The following is a 26,606-nucleotide window of genomic DNA, read 5'->3' as shown; positions in this document are numbered from 1 at the left end:
TCTGCTGTAACTTGCCAAGAATCGACTGCTGCTGGTTTAACCCTGGAGTGATGTATCCACGGAGTCACTTCGGCTACTTTTATCGCTGTAGGGGTAGACAAAAGAACAACATAAGGACCTCTCCACTTGGGCCCTAACGGTACATTATTCCACTCTTTAATCCACACTTGGTCTCCTGGATGATAACTATGAACAGGGGGATAAATATTCACAGGTAATCTATCTTGTACCCATTTCTGTACCTCCTCCATAGTCTTACCCAATTCTACAACCTGCTGCCGAGTAATTCCTTCTCCCAACTGACTCAAATCCCCCCTTAAGTTACCAAGTACGGGAGGTGGTCGTCCATACATAATTTCAAAAGGAGAGAGGCCCATCCTTCTGGTAGGGGTACTGCGGATTCGCAATAGAGCTATAGGTAAGAGAACGTTCCACTTAAGTTCGGTTTCCTGACACATTTTAGCCAACTGGTTCTTAATAGTTCTATTCATTCTCTCTACCTTACCAGAACTCTGGGGTCTATATGCAGTATGAAGCCTCCACTTTATACCAAGCATATGAGTCAGTTGTTGTAGGCACTGGTGAACAAAAGCTGGACCATTGTCCGATCCTATAGAACAGGGTAGTCCATATCGAGGTATTATTTCTCGTAGCAGGAATCTTACAACTTCTCCTGCTTTCTCTGTACGAGTAGGACATGCTTCTACCCAGCCTGAATAGGTGCACACAATTACCAGCAGGTAACGATGTCCACCCGATTTAGGCATCACTGTAAAGTCTATTTGTAGATCGGACATGGGGAGTCCCCCCATAAACTGGACTCCTGGTGGCTTTACTGGTCCTTGTCTTGCATTATTCTTAGCACACGTTACACATCTGCGTACAATGGCCTGAGTCAAGTTGGACAATCTTGGTATGTAGAAATGTTTCCTGAGAGATTCTTCAGTACTGTCTCTCCCAGAATGTGTCCCGTTGTGATAATTTTGGACAATTTCTACCGCTAGTGATGCTGGTATGACTATTCTTCCATCTTCTAGCTGATACCACTTGTTCTCCAAATACTTTCCCGGTTCAGTCTTTAACCACTCCTCTTCTTGAGCTGTATAAACTGGAGTCCATTGGGACAGTGGAGTTGGTATTAGAGCAGCTATATGCCCCACATACTCCTGTCTTCCTGATTCAGCAGCACGCTTAGCTGCACTATCTGCCATCCGATTTCCTTTGGTTACATCACCATCTCCTCTCAGATGCGCTCGACAATGTATGATACCGACTTCTTTCGGCTCCCACACTGCTTCCAATAGTTGTAGGATTTCAGCTGCGTACTTGATTTCTTTGCCTTCTGAATTCAGTAGTCCTCTTTCTTTATACAAAGCTCCGTGGGCATGAGTGGTTAAAAACGCATACTTAGAGTCCGTATAGATATTTACTCTTAAACCTTCAGCCAATTGTAACGCTCGTGTTAGTGCTATCAATTCTGCCTTTTGTGCTGATGTTCCTTTCGCCAGTGGCCGAGCTTCTATCACCTTGTCTATTGTTGTTACTGCATATCCTGCATAGCGGATCCCTTCTTTCACATAACTACTGCCGTCGGTGTAATATTGAACATCGGGGTTCTGGATGGGAAAATCACGAAGATCTGGTCTACTTGAAAATACTTCATCCATTACTTCCAAACAATCATGTTGACTTTCAGTAGGTTGTGGCAAAAGGGTAGCTGGATTTAAGGTGTTTACAGTCTCTAAATGCACTCTTGGGTTTTCACACAACATTGCTTGATACTTGGTCATACGGCTGTTACTAAACCAATGATTTCCTTTGTAATCCAACAACGTCTGTACTGCATGTGGGACTCGTACATAAAGTTCTTGACCCAGAGTGAGTTTATCGGCTTCAGCTACTAGCAGGGCGGCTGCAGCTACGGCTCTTAGACAAGGTGGAAGTCCGCTGGCCACTGCATCCAGTTGCTTAGACATGTAGGCAACAGGTCTTTGCCATGATCCCAAGTACTGTGTCAATACTCCCACAGCCATTCTTCTTTGCTCGTGTACATATAAGTAGAATGGTCGTGTGTGATCAGGTAGACCTAATGCTGGGGCACTCATCAAAGCCTTCTTCACATCTTCAAATGCCGTTTGCTGTTCTTGGGTCCATAAGAAGGGGTCGTGCTCTGTACCTTTGATAGCTGCGTACAGAGGTTTTGCTAGTATCGCATAGCTGGGAATCCATATCCTACAGAAGCCTGCTGCCCCCAAGAATTCTCGCACTTGTCTTCTATTCTTGGGTATTGGTATTTGGCAGACAGCTTCTTTTCTCTCTGGCCCCATAATCCTTTGACCTTCAGAGATATGGAATCCCAGATACTTGACAGTTGGCAAACACAACTGAGCCTTCTTTCTGGACACCTTGTATCCTGCCTTCCAGAGAATGTGTAGTAGATCGTGCGTTGCTTGCTGACAGATTTCTTTTGTAACTGCTGCTATCAACAAGTCATCTACATATTGTAACAAGACACACTCTCCTGGGATGGACTCGAAATCCAATAGATCTTGACTTAGGGCTGAACCAAATAGGGTAGGTGAATTTTTAAACCCTTGGGGCAGTCTTGTCCAAGTCATTTGGCGTTTTGAGCCCGTTACAGCGTTCTCCCATTGGAAAGCGAAAATACATTGACTTTCTGCGGCAATTCGGAGGCAAAAGAAGGCATCTTTGAGATCTAAGACTGTGAAGTAAGTAGCCCCGCCCGGAATTAAAGCAAGCAGGTTATATGGATTGGGTACAACTGGATGTATGCTAACAACCGCATCATTGACTGCTCTCAAGTCCTGCACAGGTCGATACTCATCTGTACCGGGCTTTTGAACAGGCAGCAATGGGGTGTTCCAGGGGGAAGTACAGAATTTTAGGATACCATACCGTATGAACTTATCCAGATAGGATTGGATGTTCTTCTTAGCCTTCTGCGGGATGTGGTATTGTCTTAGGCTTACTGGATAAACCCCAAGTTTTAGTTCAATTTTTATAGGTGGAATATTGCGGGCCAGTCCTGGTGGGTTGTTCTCTGCCCAAACTCCTGGTATGTTAAATAATGTCTCATCACTCCTAGGGTTTTGGCTAGTCAACACTGTATAAAGTCGCCACTCTTCTTCCTTTGGTACGGATAAAGTCATAATACCTGAAGGTCCATTAAACTTTAAGGATGTTGTTCCATTTGGTAGGAACGTAATCTGCGCTTGTAATTTTGATAGCATATCACGTCCCAGCAATTGGACTGGACATTCAGGCATATAAAGGAATTGGTGTTTTACTACGTGGCCTCCCAATGTACAGAGTCGACTTTTAAGAACCGGTCTTTCAGCACTTCTTCCAGTTGCTCCTATCACAGTAATAGTCCTTCCAGATGGAGGAGCAACTAGATTAGTCACCACTGAATGTTCAGCACCAGTGTCGATCATGAACGCGCTCCTTTTTCCCCCTATTGATACATCGACCATAGGCTCCGCTCGACCAAGGGGGATGGAGCCCGGTCGGTATCAATAGTCCTCCATGACCGTGTCAGCCAATCCTACGAAGTCCCTACCTTCTCTATCGCGGGACCTTTGCGCTGCTGGAATATACCTGTCTTCCCTAACACTTCCTCTGTTCCCATTACTCCCTCTATAACCATTACTCCCTCCGGGGCCTCCTCTACCTCTCGCTCTGCCTCTAAAGTTTCCATAACCTGTCCTAGGTCTGTCTTTCTCAGACTGTTCCCTTCGCGGACACTCATTTCTCCAATGCCCTTCTTCCCTACAGTAAGCGCACTGATTTCTACTTAGAGGTTCCTCATTCCATCTACTATCGCCTCTATCTGGGCCCCGTCTATCTACGCCTGCGATCGCTACCGCTAGCATATCAGCCTTTTTACGCATCTTGCGCTCTTCCTCTTTCTTACTTTCTGTATCCCTGTTCATATAGACCTTATTTGCTACCTCCATTAGTTGGGTGATGGACATACCTGCAAACCCTTCTAACTTTTGTAGCTTGCGCTTAATATCTCCGTATGCTTGGCTGACAAAGGCGGAGTTAACCATTCGGGAATTGTCTGCGTCTTCCGGATTAAAGGGGGTGTACAAGCGGTACGCCTCCAATAATCGGTCATAAAAGACACTGGGCGCTTCATCGCTTTTCTGAATCACCTCAACTGTCTTCGACATGTTAATGGCTTTCTTTCCTCCGGCTTTCATGCCAGCAATTATAGCGTCTCTATAGGCTCTAAGTTGAACCATATCAGCACCATTTACGTTCCAATCGGGATCAGTGTTGGGATAGTGTGTTGCGGCCCATGCTGCTGGATTAGCTTGGTTCAAAGCACGGGCTCTATCTTCTAATGCTTTAATGGCTGCTTGATTTATTCTTGTCCTTTCCTCATTGTTAAATAAAGTCATTAGTAACTGCTGGCAATCAGCCCATGTCGGATTGTGCGTCTGTACTATTGAGGTGAACAGATCAGTCATGGCTTGTGGTTTCTCAGTATACGAGGAATTATGGGTCTTCCAGTTTAAAAGGTCGGTAGTGGTAAATGGGACATATACGAAGACTGGGTCAGCGTGTGCCATTTGTCCTGCGGCATCGATATAAGCTGACCCGGGATTTAAGCGAAGAGGCATCTGATAGTGCTTTAATTGTTGGGCACCAGTCAACTGTCGGGTTTGGATGGGGCTACGTAGGGAAGCGTCAGTCATGGGTTCCGGTCGGGGAGAGATAGGGTATGGGGATGTGGGAGGTTGGTTTTGGGAAAAGGTAGTGAATAGAACACTTCGGGCCGAGCTAGATGAAGCTTGACCGGAAGTCTGAAGTGGCGCCAAATCAGGATATTCGTTTTTAATGGGGGTGGGTTCTGGTTCCGGAAGGGGAGATTTAGTATGAGGGGGGGTGGATCCTGTACTGGAGGAGGAAGCGGAAGTGGATGAGGGTAATGAGGGGAGGGGTGCAGGGCTTCCTGCGTTTGCGTCACTTCTTCTTAACGGAAAGTAAGGGGGCGGCAAAGGGATCTCGGACTCAGGGGGCGTGTCCAAAATGGGCCTAACACCAGTCCTAGTGGACGAACAAGTCCTAGCTACCATGAGGCGACACTGCTCCTCGTGGCATGTCTGGAGCCATTTTGGCGAGTCATTTACGGCCTGTCTCCAACAGTCAATATAAGGAAACTGGCCGTAAAGTTCAGGCCTACCTGATACAGCCACGTGTAAGCGCTGTACCAGAGTTGGATCCAAACTGCCACGTGGCGGCCATGCCGCAACCAAAGTAGGCCACTCCCTAGTACACAAAGTGACCAAACGTACAGGAGACATCTTTACCCCAAAATCACAAACTTTGAATCCCTTTTTAAAATTCTTAACCATACATCCTAAGGGATCCGGAATCGTTGACTGCGACGCACCCATATTTAACAATGGAACGTCGTCGACAACGAATACTATACACGCGTACTTATTCAACAGTCACACCCGTTTCCTCTGGCAACAGCACCACGTGGTACGGTTACCAAGTGAAACGTACACAATAACAATAATCACCCAGGGAATTCCCGTACACACACAGCTGTTACACCAGTCACTATATAATCAATATTATGCCCTTTGGCGTAACTATACAGTCACCCACGCTATAATTCTCTATATACGAATTACCCGTCTATAACACACCCCAGTAACATCGTCTTTTACAAATAGCGGTTACAGTACGGTTAGCATAGGTCAAAGCACAAGTTAAGGTCACAATACAATTATTAGTGGTTATGGTGTTAAACATGCAATGGACGACAATGATTAGTACTTATTATACAATGTCAGTAAATATACAGGGTTATGGTACCGTGCACTATAATACAGCAACACACTATTAACACTCTCGCTAGACGGCTGAGCTCGCGCTATCTAACAAGATATACACTTTACTAAAACAATCGTTAACACATTTACAATTCCCAACTAAACTATTGGCCAGTACCTTGAATGGACTACCTAAAAACAATCTACATACGTTTTGGTTAGCCACACTGCCCAATCACCACATATATAGCGAGCTAGAGAACCGAATTTACACAGACGCCTCTTAGTCGCACTATCAAAAGTCTAGTGGGTTCCAAATTTACACGCCTTCCCACTTAGCCCAGATAGGATGAGAACTAGCGAACCGGATTTACACAGACGCCGCTTAGTCTCCCGGTCCCTCCGACCTAGCGAACAAAATATACACCCTAGAACGCTAGTCTAGACAAGACACCGGTGTCCGGCTAGGGCTTATTTTACACCAGAGCGCCCTGCCTGACTAACCAAATCAAACGGTCTGACTAAAGAGCGTTCGATCGAGCGGTGCGCCTTCGCTCCTTCCCTCCGACAGAGGGGGCAGATACAGATTCAAAAACCCCTTTGGGCCTACCGCACAATCGGTATACCCCTAGCGGGTCCTGCCGTCTAAAACAGCAGTTATCTTACCTCCTCGTTCCTGAACCTGAGTTCACACTCATCGACGGGGACACCCCAGCACTTCTCACGTAGAGGCCGATGATCTCCTGGACAACAGACCAGTGGCGCCGAGACGAAGGGAGGTCCACGCAGAAGTTCAGGGGTGCAGCCGTAGAGAACGTGGGCAAAGATAGACCGTCTCACGCCTCTGCCTCTCAGCTACCGTTGAACGATGAGCTTCCCGGCCAATGCACCAAATGATACCGGAGAAACTGACGGAAGCCAAGCACAGAGAGATGGACACAGGTTTCTTCAGGAAGGAAGAGATTCTTTATTGGATCACCGATCGGGACTCAGAGGGACTAGCGTCACCAAAATACAGCAAAGTCTGAGCCCCGGACAATAGTGCAGGCTCCTTATATAGGCATATAACTCCTCCCATATTAAGCTCCACCCGCACATTCTCTTAACCAATCAACACAAATAAGAATTAACTTCCTGTTTGACCGCATGGCTTGTCCAGCACAATGGAGGAGGGGGAATACTATATCCTGTATTCTTGCACATGCTCCGTACACTACTGATCGTATCTTGCCACGTGCAACCAACTGATCGATACGTCAGCATATGCACGTACACATGCCACGTGGTAATCTCGGCCTACTAAATTTATTTTTACCGAGATTCCACCACACATATGCTAGGATTGGTATGCGTTAAGAATCAGATTTAGCTGTTGGAGTTTGGGAAAATCTCAGACTTGACCGTTTTACTTTAGGTGGAATGAAATCTGTTAAAACATTCAGAGTATGATCCTTTTTGTTATTGAAAGTATCTACTGACAGAATAACCTGATATTGAAATGTAAAGCATGAACAAAATAAAGCATATAATACAGACTTAAATAACTGAATAAGAGATTTACACACATATAGCCATGCAAACTATCAGCACTTGAATTTTAGGATCGGTAGTGTCAAAAATATAAAAAATAAGTTGAAATGGCTGCATTATAACTCCGGACTACATGCATATTTTGTTTTCCTAGCAGCATCTGTAGAGTAATATATATATATATATATATATATATATATATATATATATATATATATATATATATATATATATAGGAAAATATATAGATATAGTAGAAACGACCGCACTCCAAGGTCTTTGTGATAGTTTTCAAATAAAATTTTGAAATTCTTTATTTTTGTAGTGCGTGAGTTAATAACAAGCAGTTGAGAGGTACCCCAAAGGCATTCCTCCAACGCAATGTCATATGAACATAGAGGTACATGTGAAAAACAAGCACATTTTTGTATTTAAGGATTCTCGTTGTAGCTTTAGCAGGTTAGGGTTGCCACTTCAAATAAAATTTAACTTTTATTTAATCCATATAAAAGTCAACGTTTCAGCCCCCACATGGAGTTTTCATCAGGACAAGAAATAAAAAGTGATGAAAGCTCCATGTGGGGGCTGAAACGTTGACTTTTATTTGGATTGAATAAAAGTTAAATTTTATTTGAAAACTATCACAAAGACCTTGGAGTGCAGTCCTTTCTACTATATCTACAAGATTTTGCCAAACCTGTACCGGGCATCAAGAATTTAACCAGGAGTGCAAGCCCTTGTTACTTGTATAGGAAAAAAAATAAATATATATATATATATACACACATCCCCCAGAATGGAGGTCATGCAAAGTTCTGTATGCTGCAATACCCCGTCTAGATTTTGTTGGACTACAATTCCCATTATACTCAGCAAACAAATGTTGCTGTTGCACAGTATTTGCTACGGGAAACAGATTGATATGAAAGAATATGATATGATGTAAAATGACAGAATGAAATACTAAATATATCTGCAATTACAATTTGTATTCAAGTAAAATCACCAAACTATTTAGATGCAACAATAGCTACAAAATGAGATCAAATATATCCAAATTTTCGATCTAGCATGAAGCAATATTGAACACAGATTCACACTCAGCAATGAAAAATCTTTTTACATTTCATGTACAAATCTGGGATTCCTCATAGTCAGTTTTATTCAGAAGCACCATTTAGGATTTTGGTGCCTCAGCAAGAGAGACACATTCTCTTCTTCCAATTCAACTGTTAAATGGCAACTTATTTTGACAGTATTCCAATCTACATTTATTTGTCTTTTGATTTAATATGTAAATTAAATATACACCATGCCCACCGCACAGTCCAAATAATGTGTGCCACTTACTTACGTTTCTCGTATTACTGGTCACTGGAAATAGGAACCTGTGGAATATTCCTGCACAGGTTTTGAAGAACACTGGCAGGGATCTAGTCTTGCAGAAGACTAAAGAGCAAAATGTGTTTGACTCTGCTAAGACTCAGATTCAGAAATCCTACCCTTGAATGAAACTCTATCTTGCTTTGTTGTATCCATTCTCTGAGTGCCTGCACATAGCCAGGTAAAAGACATAGGTCTTCTTTAAAGAGGCACATGCTAATGCAGAATAATGGAAGTGGGGTTTACAGTGGTAATAGATGCCAAATCAGGCCTCGTGTGCCCTCTGTAATGCAAGATTTAGTGATTTTTTTTTTTGTGTGTGAATATTGTTTAATGTTAAACCTTTCAATTTTTTATTTGGTTATTTCCTTAAATAAGTACATCTATGATTTAAAAGGCAACTAACTTTTAAATGTAATATATAAATAGGGAAATAAGTGACATCAATCACGCAGATGATCACGCTTTGCTTGACAGTGATTGTATTTGCGCTGTTGTTTACAGCAATAAATCCAAGAATGGTACTCAAATAACACCCTACCCTAGGGTATTTAAATGCTATGTCAGTGATGTGATTGACAGGGGAGCAACTGCATCATTTCAGATGCCCTTTTTATATTTATATTATTTTCTCTTTCACAGCATAACATATCTGTGAGGTTTCCTAACCATGATTCTTCCCAACCCTGACCATAATACAGGTCTTTGCATTGGTTATATTGTGTATGTACACTGCTGTATCCCACATAATTACACCATGGTGTACATCATTAGAAGAATACCCATGCACTATCAATTAAATCATCATTATTATGATCGATGAAATCTGCCTTTATGAAATTAAGATTTTGGTGAAGCACACATTTATTTGTTGCAAATAAATTTTTATTTAGATTTTATACAATGACATAACATGGGCAAAAAATAAAGAAAACAATTGAAACCTAGGGCTTATGGTTGCTTGGAGAGTAGAAAAGGTGTGGAAAACAGGAGAGGAAAAGGTGAAGAAGAGGTTGAGGAAGCAGAACGTCATTAAATATGTAATGGTTGAAACAATTTTCATAATTTTGGCTCTGAAAACCACCACAATGGATTTTAAATAAAACAACTGAGATGCAATTGAAGTTCAAACTTTCAGCTTTATTTCAAGTGGTTGAACAAAACTATTGTATGAAACCTTTAGGAATTACAACTATTTTCATACACAGTCCCCTTACTACAGGGCCTCAATAGTGATGTCCCGGACGGTTCGCTGGCGAATAGTTCCCGGCGCACATAGCGTGTTCGCGTTCGCGGCGGCGGGCGAACACATGCGATGTTCGGTCCGCCCCCTATTCGTCATCATTGAGTAAACTTTGACCCTGTACCTCACATTCAGCAGACACATTCCAGCCAATCAGCAGCAGACCCTCCCTTCCAGATCCTCCCACCTCCTGGACAGCATCCATTTAAGATTCATTCGGATTCATTTTTATTTTCAATTTATTTATTTATTTATTTATTTATTCAGTGCATATAAATGTCACAAGCAGATACTCCCCCCAGACACTCTGTGTTACTGCAGATACTCCCCCAAGACACTCTGTGTTACTGCAGATACTCCCCCCAGACACTATGTGTTACTGCAAATACTCCCCCCCAGACACTCTGTGTTACTGCAGATACTCCCCCCAGACACTCTGTGTTACTGCAGATACTCCCTCCAGACACCCTGGGTTACTGCAGATACTCCCTCCAGACACTCTGTGTTACTGCAGATACTCCCTCCAGACACTCTGTGTTACTGCAGATACTCCCTCCAGACACTCTGTGTTACTGCAGATACTCCCCCCAGACACTCTGTGTTACTGCAGATACTCCCCCCAGACACTCTGTGTTACTGCAGATACTCCCCCAAGACACTCTGTGTTACTGCAGATACTCCCCCAAGACACTCTGTGTTACTGCAGATACTCCCCCCAGACACTCTGTGTTACTGCAGATACTCCCTCCAGACACCCTGGGTTACTGCAGATACTCCCTCCAGACACTCTGTGTTACTGCAGATACTCCCTCCAGACACTCTGTGTTACTGCAGATACTCCCTCCAGACACTCTGTGTTACTGCAGATACTCCCCCTAGACACTCTGTGTTACTGCAGATACTCCCCCCAGACACTCTGTGTTACTGCAGATACTCCCCCAAGACACTCTGTGTTACTGCAGATACTCCCCCAGACGCTCTGTGTTACTGCAGATACTCCCTCCAGACACTCTGCGTTACTGCAGATACACCCCCAGACACTCTGTGTTACTGCAGATACTCCCTCCAGACACTCTGTGTTACTGCAGATACTCCCTCCAGACACCCTGTGTTACTGCAGATACTCCCTCCAGATACTCTGTGTTACTGCAGATACTCCCTCCAGACACGCTGTGTTACTGCAGATACTCCCCCCCAGACACTCTGTGTTACTGCAGATACACCCCAGACACTCTGTGTTACTGCAGATACTCCCTCCAGACACCCTGTGTTACTGCAGATACTCCCTCCAGACACCCTGTGTTACTGCAGATACTCCCCCCAGACACTCTGTGTTACTGCAGATACTCCCTCCAGACACTCTGTGTTACTGCAGATACTCCCTCCAGACACTCTGTGTTACTGCAGATACTCCCTCCAGACACTCTGTGTTACTGCAGATACTCCCCCCAGACACTCTGTGTTACTGCAGATACTCCCCCCAGACACTCTGTGTTACTGCAGATACTCCCGCCAGACACTCTGTTACTGCAGATACTCCCCCCAGACACTCTGTGTTACTGCAGATACTCCCCCCAGACACTCTGTTACTGCAGATACTCCCCCCAGACACTCTGTGTTACTGCAGATACTCCCTCCAGTCACTCTGTGTTACTGCAGATACTCCCCCCAGACACTCTGTGTTACTGCAGATACACCCCCAGACACCCTGTGTTACTGCAGATACTCCCTCCAGACACCCTGTGTTACTGCAGATACTCCCTCCAGACACTCTGGGTTACTGCAGATACTCCCCCAGACACTCTGTGTTACTGCAGATACTCCCCCCAGACACTTTGTGTTACTGCAGATACTCCCTCCAGACACTCTGTATTACTGCAGATACACCCCAGACACTCTGTGTTACTGCAGATACTCCCTCCAGACACCCTGTGTTACTGCAGATACTCCCTCCAGACACCCTGTGTTACTGCAGATACTCCCTCCAGACACTCTGTGTTACTGCAGATACTCCCTCCAGACACTCTGTGTTACTGCAGATACTCCCCCCAGACACTCTGTGTTACTGCAGATACTCCCTCCAGACACTCTGTGTTACTGCAGATACTCCCTCCAGACACCCTGTGTTACTGCAGATACTCCCTCCAGACACCCTGTGTTACTGCAGATACTCCCTCCAGATACTCTGTATTACTGCAGATACTCGCCCCAGACACTGACACAGAGCAGAATAGGGACTGTTCCTCCTACATAGGGTCACTTGGCAGATATGGATTGACACCTATCCTAAGGATCCCTGATACACACTGACACAGAGCAAAATAGGGACTGTTCCCCCTACATAGGGCCACTTGGCAGATATGGATTGACACCTATCCTAAGGATCCCTGATACACACTGACACAGAGCAGTAAAGGGACTGTTCCCCCTACATAGGGTCACTTGGCAGATATGGATTGACACCTATCCTAAGGATCCCTGATACACACTGACACAGAGCAGAATAGGGACTGTTCCCCCTACATAGGGTCACTTGGCAGATATGGATGGACACCTGTCCTCAGGGACCCTGATACACACTGGGGGGGACCTACTGTCCTCCCCCCGCCCCCACCTCTGCGCGGTGGGTGGGGGCCATACAAATAATGAGGGGGGACCTACTGTCCTCCCCCCCGGCCCCCACCTCTGCACGGTGGGTGGGGGCCATAAATTACAATGGGGGGACCTACTGTCCTCCCCCCGCCCCCACCCCTGCGCGGTGGGTGGGGGCCATAAAAATAATGAGGGGGGACCTACTGTCCTCCTCTCGGCCCCCACCCCTGCGTGGTGGGTGGGGGCCATAAAAATAATGAGGGGGGACCTACTGTCCTCCCCCCGGCCCCCACCCCTGCGCGGTGGGTGGGGGCCATAAAAATAATGAGGGGGGACCTACTGTCCTCCCCCCCGGCCCCCACCCCTGCGCGGTGGGTGGGGGCCATAAAAATAATGAGGGGGGGACCTACTGTCCTCCTCCCCGGCCCCCACCCCTGCACGGTGGGTGGGTGGGGGCCATAAAAATAATGAGGGGGCAACCTACTGTCCTCCCCCCCGGCCCCAACCCCTACACGGTGGGTGGGGGACAAATCACAATGGGGGGGCCTACTGTCCTCCCCCTGCCCCCACCCCTGCGCGGTGGGTGGGGGTCATAAAAATAATGAGGGGGGGACCTACTGTCCTCCCCTCCTGGCCCCCACCCCTGCGCTGTGTGTGGGGGCCATAAAAATAATGAGGGGGGACCTACTGTCCTCTCCCCCTGGCCCACACCCCTGAGCGGTGGGTGGGGGCCCCAAAAAAACAATAAGGGGGGACCTACTGTCCCCCCCCCAGCCCCCACCCCTGAGTGGTGGGTGGGGGCCCTAAATAAAAATCCCCCCCAATCAAAGGTGACTAGGGGTCCCCAAACCCCTAGTCACCCACCCCCCACCCCAAAAGAAGTTACCCCCTACCTACCCCCCTCACCCTAAAAAATAGTGAGGGGGGAATAAAATAACTAACCTGTAAAGAAAAAGTCAACTTACCATTTGACGTCTTCTTTTTTCTAAAATCTTATTTTTTCAGCCCCAAAAAAGGGCAAATAAAAAGCCATAAGAACCGACGCAATTTAAAAAAAAAAAAAAAAAACAAGCGCAAATTTTTTTTATCCATCTTCACCCATGGAGGGCTCCACGCAGACTGAGCTCTGCAGGGCGGGGGAAGGCTTATAAAGCCTTGCCACGCCCTGCAATTAGGCTAAGAACACTCTGATTGGCTGGTTTAAGCCAATCAGAGTGCTCTTTGTCATTTTACACAGCGTGGGAAAATTCCAAAGAACTTTCCCATGCTGTGTAAAATGACACAGAGCACTCTGATTGGTTAGATTCCAAGCCCACCAATCACAGTGCTCTGTGTCATTTTACACTATTTTTTAGGGTGAGGGGGGTTGGTAGGGGGTAACTTCATTTGGGGTGGGGCAGTGGGTGACTAGGGGCTTGGGGGGCTTTGCCATGGATCCCCCTCCGGCATGCCACAGTCCAGGTATTAGTCCCCTTGAAACAACTTTTCCATCTCTATTGTGGCCAGAAAGAGTCCCTGTGGGTTTTAAAATTCACCTGCCCATTGAAGTCTATGGCGGTTCGCCCGGTTCGCGAACATTTGCGGAAGTTCGCGTTCGCGAACCGAAAATTTTATGTTCGCGACATCAATAGGCCTCAAATTTAATTGGACACATTATCACAATCATGAATAAAATGTTAATTTTTAATACCTTGTCGAGAACCCTTTTGCAGGCAATAACTGCTTGAAGTCTGGGATGCGTGGACATCACCAAATGTTGGGTTTTCTGCTTTTTGGTGCTTTGCCAGGCCTTTACTGCATCTGTCTTCAGTTGTTTGTGAGACGATCTTTCTGTCTTGTTTTGTCTTCAACAAGAGAAATGCATGCTTGATCTGAAGCAGAATATTCCACTGCTTTGCCCTAAACAACTCATGTGTTGCTTTTGCAGTCTGTTTTGGGTCACTGTCCATCTGTAAAGAGAAGCACGGTCAAATCAACTTTGCTGAATTGGTGTGAATCTAAACAGACAATATATCCCTATATACTTCAGAATTAATCTGGTTGCTTCTGTCCTTTGCCACATCAACATTTAACACTAGTGGCCCAGTTCTATTGAAAGCCATTCATGCCCATGCCATCACACTGCCCTCACCATGTTTTAGAGATTACTTGGTATGCTTCAGACCATTAGCCAATCTAAATCTTCTCCATATATTTTTCTTTCCATCATTCTGGTACAGGTTGATCTTAGTTTCATCTGTCCTAAGAATGCAGTTTCAGAACTGGCTTTTTTTAGATGTTTTATTGGCAAAGTCAAAGATTGGACTTTCTATTCTTGAGGCTTATGAATGGTTTGAATGGTTTGCACCTTGTGGTGAATGCTCAGTATTTGTGCTTGTGAAGTCTTCTCCTTATGGTAGACTTGGATAATATGCCTATCTCATTTAGAGTGTTCTTCACTTGGCTGGATATTGTAAAGGAGTTTTTCTTTACCATACGAATAAGATCCTAAGATCATCCACCACTGTTGTTTTCTGTGGATATCCAAACCTTTTTGCGTTGCAGAGCTTACCAGAGCATTCTTTTTTTCTCAAGACGGCACCACAATGATAATTTGGCCACTACTAATGTTTGTGCTATCTCTCTGATGAATTTTGTGTGCAGCCGAAGGATGGCATGTTCCACTTGCTTTGATAGCGCCTTTGACCGCATGTTGCTGGTTGACAGCTTCCAAATGTGAATTCCACATCTGTAATCAACTCCAGACCTTTTACCTGCTTAATTAATAAAGAAACAGGGAACACCTGTCCATGAAATATCACTTGAGTCAATTGTCCAATTACTTTTGGCCCCTTGAAAAAGAGGGGCTACATATCAAATAGCTGGAATTACTAAGTCATCACTAACATTTAGACTTGAATACCCTCAAATTAAACCCGAGAGACTGCTCTTTAAGCCCATATTCATTATTTAACTATTATTTAAATAGATGTTGGTAAACAGCCGAAATAACACAACTTGTGTCAATATTTCCAGACCTAACTGTTCATAAAAGGTCAAATATATTTTAGCAATCAGGCAAGTACACATGATGTTTGTGTTCAAATGTAGTAGCTTCTGATACTGATGTTTAGACAAACAATCTAATATGAGATAGAACATGTAAACAAACAGTCTACAATTGAGTTCTTGTGAAATTGGGAATCTGTATGTACAATGCTGGACAGAGAGGATTAGTGTTCTAAACATATATAGATGTACAATGATATAGCAAGGTCAACACTCTCATATCTGATCTAGGTGGAATTAATTCTTCCATAATTCAAACATTTTCAGCTCTATTAATCCATGCTTTGCTAAATGGATTAATAGAGCTGGAATACCTGTATAGACCTTCATTATTCTTTAAATCTCTCTCCAGAAGGAACAATAGCAGGACTTCAAAATTGTAAAATGGTGCCTACTGAGGATCAACATCACCAACAGGTACTCCAAAAATTGTTGCAAAAGGCTAGTTGCGATACTAACTCAAAAGGGGTTTATAAGACATCTATTGTGTTCTGCTAGAAATGTAATACTGGTGCACTGGAGAAATTGTGCACAAGTGAAAGTACAGTTCAATTCTTTCTCCCAGTCTGCCATGTACTTAAGGAGGATATGAGCAGTCAGAGGCCATATACCAATATGGAAGAGATATCTCATGGTCTGGAAACGTATCACCCAGACCAAGTTCTTCATGGACAGTGAGGGTTTTTGTAAACTGAAACCACTTTCAAGCATGCATAGGTAAGTGAATGGAAATGTGTTGAGAAGGAATGTGACTTGGTTAATTGGAAATCAGTGAGTAGATGGCCTGAACCCTCCATAGAAAGGTTAATGGTCCTAAGATGATCCCGAAGAAAGGCAGAGGGTGTCTGCAGTCTGAGATGGGAACAATGGGAGATCCTCTTTAGAAACAGAGAGAATGGAAAATAAAAAAGGTAATTATTTTGAGCTTGTAGTTAGCATCTAATTGGTTCTAAATAGTGCTTGTGTTAACATGTGTATCAGAGTAGAAGGCAGGCACAGCTCCCACCTGTGGACATGTACATTTCAACTATTCTAATGGAATGTATAATTTATGTTGTGGTGCCACATTCCAAGCCATAAGATACAGGAAGTATGCTACACTGTAGTAAAATATCAGGGTTTGGTAGACATATAACACCCTTGTTTTAAAGAGTGACCATGATGGAATATTTTATTTAAGGAGACTTGTTATTACAATCAAAGTATGTCATTAACATATTGGGTTGGTAACTTTTAAATTCAAATTGAAGATTTGTAGGAAGTGTGGAGTGAGATAGTCTTGAATGGGGCCTCAAGTAACAAATTGCTAGGCTATGTGGGGCTTCATCTGAGGTAGAAAATGTCATAACAATGGATAGTTCCCCCTTAGCAATCTTGGCTTCCAGCAGTTCATTTGAAGAAGCAGATGTGGTTCTTGATATTGGAAGAGAGATTATCATCTGTCCATTGTTGAGAAATAGCTCAGGGATGTTGTGACGGATTGCCTGGCACCCCGACCGGGTACCTCTGTCAAACGCTGCTCCCTAGTACTTGCGAGCACCATAAGCACTGTACTGGAACACCATAACCACTGTAAACCCGACGAACCGCCGCAGCTTGGTTGGGGTCTCGCTGTCCTCCACCCACCCTGGACCCAAGACCAGGATCCAGCTTCCAGTGGGTAGACCTCTCCTAGTCCAGAGAGCGTAGCAGGAACAGCTCTTAGAAGAGATAGTGATTATACTCAGGGGAGTATTGTGATATAGCAATCCCTAGAGTGAATGTAGTTCTCCAATCCTCCAAACATGAGCCAAGACTTCATGAAGGGGTAAACGAATCAGTTTAATGGGAGCCACACTTGGCCTTATATGAAAATACCCATGCAAGGGGTACTCTCACATGGACCTTGTTGGGGACTGCAATACAAAATTATAAACCAATAACAACAAGGATACAATGCATGACACTCCCATATACAATACAATAAGACTTCCTTTTTACTTAAGAGATAATTGAGTGAAGCACTATACTAAACTCAATTATCTCCAAACACAAAAAACACAATATTTTTACAAAACAAAATACCTTAAAACACATAAAATCCCCACAAGCCCTGATCTGGATGACCAACATATCCAAAAATCACCCAGATCAGTTCTGGGGTTCAGGAATTTCCTCGAAGTCATAGTTTTACCAACCGCACGCATGGTCCCATGCCCAAAATGGTTCCATAGAATCGCGGCTAAGTGCCGCTGACGATTGACCGGGAACCACGAAGTCTTCATGCCGAAAATAGTTCCATAGAATTGCGGCTAAGTGTCGCCAGGGGACCGACCGGGAACCGCAAAGTCTTCATGCCGAAAATAGTTCCAGGGCATTCGCGGCTAAGTCCCCCTGAAGTCTATTCGTGGTTTTGGTCCATATGAACGGCCCCCCGGGAGCTAGCGTTCGGTTCCATGCAAAGTGCCGAACCAGGGGGAATAAAATATGGGTCTTCAAAGTCGTTGACTTGGCCCGTAGTCCTTTGGCAAGAGACTGGCCAGCAGGCCCCTCCAAGCAACTGTGACAAGGTTACTTTCATCACAGACGTAAAGGGTTAGTTGAGGGGAGATTATACAGTGTTGAGTAATATTCCTGTAATATTTTGAAAATGTCTTAGGAGGTTAGTGGGTTCCTTTAGGGTTGTGGAATTTTGGAAGTCAAATCTTTTTTTTCCTCAAGCCCTGGCCAAAATCCTTCTACATTTTTTTTCTATAATTGAATCATTTTTGCATTTTGACATTTAGAGGTGAGCTGAGTTTAGCTCTTAAGCCAGTAAGTTCAGCACATAAAGTGACATCTAATGTGACTTTTTGTGCTACCTCGATTTAACAAATACCTTTAACAAGAGTATCAATTTCTCTATTTGTGTGCATTCTTTTTGCACACTCCCTACTGGGAATCCTATCACCACTGACTTATGAGCCTCTCAGACAGTAATTAAATTTTGCAAAAAGTGACATTCTCTTGAAAATATTTGCCCCTTGTGTCATGTAAACCCCAGATAATCTGGGGATCATCTAGTAAAGTGTTGTTTCAACGCCATTGTTATTCCTTTGGACGGTATAGGGGAGACATAATTGTTAGCACAACTAGACAGTGGTTAGACCAGGCCTTACAATTTTGATGGTGTGGAACCAATTTAAATGCTGAATATTATTGATCACAAACCACATTTAAGTCAGCATATCCAATAAAGATAGAGGAGCTATATTTTAGTTTTACACATCTTGCATGAATGTATATACTTGCATTCAGTCGAACAAAAGCTAGACTCATTTAATGTCTAGACATTTCCTCAGCAGCAATGGCTGCAGTCACACATTAAAGAATGTGGAGGGGACACACTGTAAAAACAATTCTAGAGAGGATGTCATAATATAACCTGTCACACTACTTAAAGCATCATTCTGCCTTCCATAAAGGTCGAGGTTGTGTCTGTTGCTGCTATTTGCAAATTGTCAAGTCTCCTAAGGTTCCATGCTTATTTCCAAAATATCTTTTATTGGAGTTCCTTTATGAGCAGAACAAACAATCTGTGATGTTAACCCTCAAATATTTACCCTCTTGTGTCTTTCAGTTCCAGTAGCATAGTTTGTTTTTTACGACAAAGATTTACAATTGTTTTGCATCCACTGACTTGGGTCTTTAACAAGCAGAACATACCTTAAAGCTGAGGTGCTGGATACACCCTGATTGTGCTGAAGGGTGAACAATAAATCTTCCTTTCAAACTACATGGGCTAGAAAGGTGTTACAAACACATGATCATTCTTTACCTCTTTACCTTCTCAGGACTCCCAGGTCCAGACACTATTCTGAGAGTCTGAGAAGGCACGTCACCAACATCACATCTAATTATCCAGTTTGACTCTATCTACCTAATCTGCTTGCATGTACCCACCTAATGTGCTGACTCTGCTCATGTGGTTACCTGAAAGGATTATCAAACTGGGTTTGTGGATTTGGTTGCTGGGCTATATTATATTGAGGTACCTGTTATCATAAATTACACGAATATTTAGTGAATACCATACTTGGAACCCAGAACCTAGAACTCAATGAATGTTGACCTATGATGCACGTCTAGCAGACTTCTCCATTTTTCTCCAGTGGAATTTTATTTTTCTCATAACTAAATCATCTCCATCAGTCTCAGCCTATCACTGCAATGCTGATTGGACTAAATTGATACTAATAATGCAGAACTGCAAATTTAGCTGAATAGAAAGCAGCCTATGTGTAATTTTGGGTTGTTTTCTCTCCAACAACCCTAAAATTATTTTCCCAAATTCTGGTGGTAAGCACCCACTGACTGATAACCACACAACCACTACACAGAGCTGCAAAGGTTATGTTTGTTAAACTGTCCCTTTCAGAATTATACCGAGCAGTCTTCATGTTTAGCTAGCTCCATTAACGGGTGCATCTTTCAAGCTAGCTTATAAGGAAATGTGATAGTTAGTATATTTATGGACTTTTAATCCTTTGGCATGTGTTTACTTCCTCTGTGCAGATTATATTGTACACTTACAGTGTTGCTAATAATGTCTTCTTTCCACATTGTGTTCTCCTATTCAAGAAGACTTCTGTTTTGTGTATTATAGCCGAATAACAAAGCTTTTTGGTCAAGATTACCAGAAAATAGAACTAGCAAGCTATTGTTTTTATTTTTATGTATTTATTTGTTTATTTAGAAAGTGTATTACCAGGATAAATACATTGTGATTACACTCACTTTCAAATGTTTTCCTAGAATCAGAAATAATACAAAACATGAACATTACCCATTTAAGATATCCTTTCAATTTGTATCTTTTTTATGGTTATTTTAGCTATGATTTGATTCTCTTCAGTATTATTTATATTTGTATTTCACCTTTTTATAATGTAAAGTAGTAAAAAAATGTATGATATATTTCTTGTATAAAATAAATATCTTTACATTGTCTACGCATTTTTTTTTTGTTTTAAACAGTCACCATCTCAAAGAACAAAGGCAAATATATCTTACACCGGACTTAGATTTCCATCAATCATTACTTGCACGTTCTAGGATACAGTCTCATGGAAAACTCGCGGTTAATGTTGTTACTGATATGTCCTGTATCCTGATAGTGCAGAAACAGCGGAGAACTGCAAGGTACATGATTTTCAATCACACTGTAAGACTGCAATAAATCTAACCATGCTTAATCCAGCTACACTTACCAGATTTATGTCACCAAGATCTATCAGCTTTAGGTGACAAGATACGTTCTCAAGCATTTGGGAAAGTTCCAAAGTGGAAAAGGACACCAGAAAACTCTGCGGAACAGTTCACAGTGTTTGATATTCTGTTGATGTGTTTCCACCATGTACACTGCAAACAATGTTCGATGGCAGTTACAAAATTGCACTGAAAAAATGAGACCTGTTCAGATCAATAGCATCAATAGCATAAAGTATTTTATGTCATATATGTAAAGCTCTCTGCTTTAATTTCCATGTCCAGGAGCTTGAAACATTCCCAAATGAAAATAATAATTTTACACATCTCGGGAATAAAATTAATATTCAATGAGAAACCAATCATCAGAGGCGGTGACGGCAGCTATAAGAGCATACTGAATAGCTGCCAGCTTTATAGACAATATGCAGTTTTTCTATATATACATATATATATATGAGCAAGTAAAAGGTATTTTGAAGTGCAAATATACATGTATTTCAGGTTTATGCTATTTGGGTTTGACTACTTGACTACTAATCCTGGGAGTGCTCAAAGGAATGCCTGGCATCATAACCAATAAAGTACAATGTAGTGGTTGTCGTGCTCGGAGTGTTCATTTAAGAGTCTGCCCAAAGGTAGTGTGATAACACAAGTATATTGTGGTTTTGTTGCAGGGGAAATAACAGGAACAAACCGCAGAAGCCACACATAGAGATATGGACACAGGTCTTTACATACCGATCGGGTGTCAGATGAACTCCTGTTCCAAAAATATTTGAGAGGAGAAAGCATGGTGTACAGGACTTTTGTTAACAGCATATCCCCTCCCATACAGTATAACCCCTCCTATATTCCTCAGACCAATCAGCACACAGGATATTCAGGATCTCCTTATATGGCAGACCACATGGCTTGTTGAAGACAAAGGAATTTTTCTATCCACTTCCACACATGCTCAGTATACTGATGACTCATCCAACTGTTTGTAACCAGATACGAATTAGCATATGCCATGTGGAGATTTCGGCCTACTAAATTTTGACCATGCTGGATTCCCATCACATTCCCCCATTTGATGCTTCTGATATAACATTATTCCAGATGCATCACTAATCATAATTTGCCAACACCACTCAAGTAACCATGAACCAGTACAGACTTTGTGAGCATCTTAGCATCATCACAAACTCCTTCAGCATTCCTCATCATGAATATGTTCTCTTTGGGCTTGGGATTCATACTTCCAGACAGCCATTACATGGGCAGCTGTCTTTCTTTCTATAGTACTGTCTATGATACTACGTATAGATCTGACCACCAATGGAATCAGGCAGGGCAGAAAGAGACATAAGAATATAATAAATACTACTCCTCCTACTAGTGCCTTAATCCCTCCAACCTGCTCATACCAACTTCCAAACCAACTATTTGGTTTATACCCATTCCAGACCTGAGTAGGTACATGCGCAAGCTTAACCATGTGGCTTGTAAGTTCAGCCACTGCCTGCCCTTCATCATCTATGTGCAGACAACAGTTACTTAGATTAAACTTCACACATACACCTCCTTCTACTGCTAATAGGTAGTCCAAAGCTAATCTATTTTGATAGATGGCTGATCTCATTCGAGTATTATGTTTAGCTAGGAGATTGAGCGCTTGTACTGTCTCATTAGTGATAATCTCAACCACCGCCTGTAGTCTTATAATACGGTTGAGCATATATATTGGGGTTCTATAACCATAAGTACCATCTTCCGCCCAAGTAGCCGGTCCATAATAATTAATGATACGTTGGGGAGGCCACTCATCATCTTCCCAGCTACCTATATTCAAAGATGCTTGCTTCTTTTTATGATTCACATCATAAACCTTAACTCCCAAGGTCTCTCCTGTCTCAATTGGCAACAAGAAGAAGGATGGCTTGAGCATACCTAATACACATGCCCCTTCCCAATCTTGTGGTAACTCTGAATAAGCTTTCTTACCACAGATCCAGTATAAATTTGCTGGGGCTTTCCAACTAGATGTAGCTGAAAAGTCAAACCATACCTCCTTTAAATGAGTGTAATTAGCAAACGGATTAGTAGGCTCCGAGACATTTGAAGCTGACCACCAAGTAGTATTTTTAGTATTAACATTATAGGCTTTATGTCCCAAGCAAGTTAGCTCACCTACAGACGTGTTATACATTGTCCCTTTCCTGGCTATACAAACATGACCTATAATGGAGGTTTTTAACCGCCATTCCGATTTACCTCTAGTACTTACTTGATGATCAGACTGAGAAAGTATATGTTGTTCATCTGTCTCAGAACCAGGGTACCATGCTTCCTTTGCTTCCCATGGCCACTGGTCTCCTATATTAGTACCTCCACATACAAAACAGTTAGTTATATTAAGACTAACTGCAATACTCTCATCCAAATTAATAAATAGGTTCTTAACATTATGGGGAATTTTATGCTCAATACTCATCTCCTCATAGAAGGAATGAAAAACCTGATCAGTCTGGGTTGCTACTGTCTCCATTTCAAGACCTACATATATTATGGTCCCTGGATCTACTCCTATACCATGTATTTTGAAACCCAAAGAGATTCCCAAGCTTATCAATGAAGTGCTGTGGATTGGAAATGATCATATGCACAGGGTTACACTCCATAGTTTTACAATACAGTGCAGTGGGCAACATTTGAATAATTATATCTTGATCTACTGTTTTACCCCAGGTTGCCCATCCCACACAAGACCAATAGGGACAACATTTAAAATCTCTATTCGGGCAATCAGGATCAGTAGATCTTTTACTAGGGATATAAATATTTGTCATTGAACCCATACGTTCGTTCCCATTTAAGATTACCACATACATTCCAAGGTTTTCCACTACCCGAGATCGCCTTACATGCATCAAATAATAGAATACCCGTGGAATGTATGGTATTTATCACCGTCCTATTTATCAAGGTCCCCTGAGAGTTACTATTCCGAATTACCAACCAAATTGTATGGGGTTGGAATTGGGGATCAAAACACTTGGGCTCACCTGATATCGGTTGACACACACACTATAATCAGTATCTAAGTACCTAAACCTAGACACAGATCCTTTACATTCATATTATGAGTGCCAAATTAGGGTCTGGGATATCTGATTACTTATTTTCGTAGTCTTGATACAACTAACACAGCCTGGAATATCCTTACCTTTACCCTCCTGAAAAATCATAAAAATACTAAGACACATAATAAAACACTTATTCTTGAAATCCTCATTTTTCTTCGACCGTGCGATGGCACCTCAGCCTCCCGATTGTGAGGGCTGCAAGGATGTTGTTCTTCTGATCCTCACTTTCCTTCACAGAGGTCCCTTCGAGACACTCTGGCTATGAAACGTAGGTAGGTGGTCAGGCTTTATTATGGCCGTCAAAACACCTACTTGCTGATCTCGGATGTTACTTTCAACCACGATGTCCCAATACTTTGCACTCACTCCAACTGAGTCACCCACTTCAACCGGATCTTACAAGGATTTTCACGATCTGGAGTAGCTTGCCAGGAATCTGCCCTTGAGTGATGAATCCACGGAGTCACCTCTGCCACCTTTACAGCTGTTGGGGTAGATAAAAGAACAAAATACAAAGGCTAACAGGATACACCCCGAGCTTTAACTCAGTATGTATCAGTGGGATGTTACGAGCAAGTCCTGGAGGATTATTTTCTGCCCACACTCCTGGAATGTCAAATACAGATCCATCACTCTTTGGGTTCGCATTAGTCATTACAGAATAGAAACGCCATTTTTCTTCTTTTGGCATCAATACTGCTATTATGCCAGGTGATTTATTAAACTTCAGAGACATTGCTCCATTAGGTAGAAAAGTTATCTGAGCTTGAAGCTTTGATAATAGATCTCATCCCAGAAGTTGAACTGGACACTCCTGCATATATGGGAATTGGTGCTTCACCAAATGACCTCCTAGAATGCAAGTGCGACTCTTAAGAACCGGTCTAGCAGCGCTCTTCCCAGTTGTTCCTATTACCGTTATAGTTCTTCCTGAAGGAGGAGCAACTAATTTAGTCACCACGGAATGTTCAGCACCAGTGTCTATCATAAAAGAACTCCTCTTTTCCCCTATTGCTACATCGACCATAGGCTCCGCTCGGCCAAGGGGGATGGAGCCCGGTCGGTATCAATAGTCCTCCATAACAGTGTCAGCCAGACCCACAAAATCTCTATCTTCTCTTTCTCTAGGTCTCTGCGTGGGTGGATAATATCTGTCCCCTTGAACACTTCCTCTATTATTCCCACTATTTCCTCCAAAACTTCCTCTTCCTCTTCCTCTATAGTTACCACCATAACCTCCCCGCACTCTTCTCTCTTCTTGTCGATCATTTTCATAATGCTCTCTCTGTGGGCATTCATTCCTCCAATGTCCTTCCTCTCTACAGTATGCACACTGATTCCTGCTTAGTGGCCCCCTACTCAACCTATTTTCAACTCCTCTATTCACCTCTCTTCCCTGTCTCTCTACACTTGCAATAGCTACCGCTAGCATATCTGCCTTCTTCCTCATTTTACGTTCTTCTTCCCTTTTTGTCTCTGTTTCTCTATTCATGTATACTTCATTCGCAATCTACGTCAACTGTGATATAGACATCCCTACAAATCCCTCTTAATTCTGTAATTTCCTCTTAATATCACCTTGGGCCTGGCTGACAAAGGCTGAGATAACCATTCGGGAATTCTCAGGAGCCTCTGGATTAAAAGGAGTATACAATCTGTATGCCTCCAGTAATCTTTCATAAAAGGCACTAGGTGACTCATCAATGTTCTCAGCCGTCTTTGACATATTGATTGCCTTTTTCCCTCCTGCCTTCATGCCAGCAATAATGGCTTCCCTATAAGCTCTTAAATGAGGCATATCAGCGCCATTAATATTCCAGTTTGGATCCACATTCGGGTAATGGGCTGCAGCCCATGCAACTGGATTGGCCTGGTTCTGAACACGGGCCGCTTACTCAAGCGCTTTAATAGCCGCTTGATTAATCCGAGTCCTTTCCTCATTGTTAAATAAAGTCAATAGTAATTGCTGGCAATCAGCCCAAGTAGGATTGTGGGTTTGTATGATTGAGGCAACCGAATCTGTCATGGCTTGAGTCTTATCGGTATATGAAGAGTTATGTGTCTTCCAATCAAATAAATCAGTTGTAGTGAAGGGAACATAAACAAATACAGGGTCTGCATGTTGCAATTGACCATTATCGTTAACGTGTGTTGGGCCCGGTGTAAGTCGGAGAGGCATTTGGTAATGTCAGGGTTGGAGGGTACCAGTCATCTGTCGGGTTAATACAGGGCTTCGATGAGGTTGTTTAGTATTAAATTCTGGTCTAGGGGTAGTGAGACAAGGAGATGGGGACAACTGATTTTTTACTAAATGAAAGGTCAGTTAACAGAATATTCCGGGTCGGGCTGGGAGAAGCCTGACCAGGAACCAGAAATGACGTCAAATCTGGATATGCAGGACTAATGGAGGCAGGTACCGGAAGAGGAGGGCTTAAGGCAAGTGGGCTGGGCTCTGAGCTGGATGAATGAGTGGGAGGAAACACTAGGGTAGGGGGAGTGGCAACACTGGCAACACCAGCAACACCTCCTCTAGCCTTGTAGGAGGAGTAAGGGGGTGGTAGAGGAAGCTCAGACTCGGTGGGCGTATCTAAAATGGGCGGAGTTGCGGCCCTGATGGACAGGCGAGTCCTGGCCACCATG

General features: G+C 43.2%; 1 protein-coding gene across 2 annotated transcripts in view; it reads right to left on the bottom strand.

Moving 5' to 3' along the window:
• Positions 1-8,781, bottom strand: part of KCNA10 (potassium voltage-gated channel subfamily A member 10) — a 119,915-nt gene extending 111,134 nt beyond the window's left edge. The window contains exon 1 of one of the 2 annotated variants that reach the window (XM_063450497.1): positions 8,698-8,781. The gene's annotated coding sequence lies outside the window, so the exon portion shown is untranslated. Of the gene's footprint in view, positions 1-8,693 lie in introns of both variants that reach the window. The other variant, XM_063450504.1, reaches the window with a different exon arrangement.
• Positions 8,782-26,606: the final 17,825 nt, after the last annotated feature.

The sequence above is a fragment of the Pelobates fuscus genome, chromosome 1 (genome assembly GCF_036172605.1).
Source record: "Pelobates fuscus isolate aPelFus1 chromosome 1, aPelFus1.pri, whole genome shotgun sequence".
Taxonomy (NCBI): domain Eukaryota; kingdom Metazoa; phylum Chordata; class Amphibia; order Anura; family Pelobatidae; genus Pelobates; species Pelobates fuscus.
The sequence above is the reverse complement of the archived record's forward strand: the minus strand, read 5'-3'. Positions and strand labels throughout refer to the sequence as shown.